This window comes from Mauremys reevesii, linkage group 3 (assembly GCF_016161935.1).
Source record: "Mauremys reevesii isolate NIE-2019 linkage group 3, ASM1616193v1, whole genome shotgun sequence".
NCBI lineage: Eukaryota > Metazoa > Chordata > Testudines > Geoemydidae > Mauremys > Mauremys reevesii.
In genome coordinates, this window is record NC_052625.1 from 115976211 (window position 1) to 115976787 (window position 577).

Sequence of the window (577 nt, forward strand, 5' to 3'; positions counted from 1 at the left end):
GACAAGACTCTTTTTAACTGAGCAGGACTGGATTAGGTTGGAATGTGAGTGGGTCCAGATCGGCCCTGTGGATTCTGGAATCTATTTTTATTTTTTCCTTATAATTCATAGTTTGAGCTGTGGAGCACATTTAAAGTAGGGGGACATAGATTTGACCCCTCTTTTTCCCGCTTGATCCTCCTTTTCTTTTCTGAGGTGCCCCCCCAATAGCCTGAAACCCCTGGACGTTGAAATCCTACACTCCAAATCTGAGTGAGTGGCATTGCGACCTGGCACATGGGGTCATAGAACCACTTGTGACCCCGCACACCAGGTCATACCACCACTCACTTAAATTTGACCTGCCTGCTGCTCCACTACATTTCAGAAGTGGCAACTGGGCCAAATTTTACTGATTGGTGTTGTGACCTGGTGCATGGGGTTGCAGTGCCACTCAGGTTTGGCCTGGCCAAATGGTTGTGCCATTGCCCTGGGAGTCGCTCCCAGCTGTGCTGTCTGCTCTGCTTACTTCTGATTTTTAACTTTTCTTGTTTTTCCTTTAATATTAGAGATTGGGCCCAAACCAAAGCCACCTATC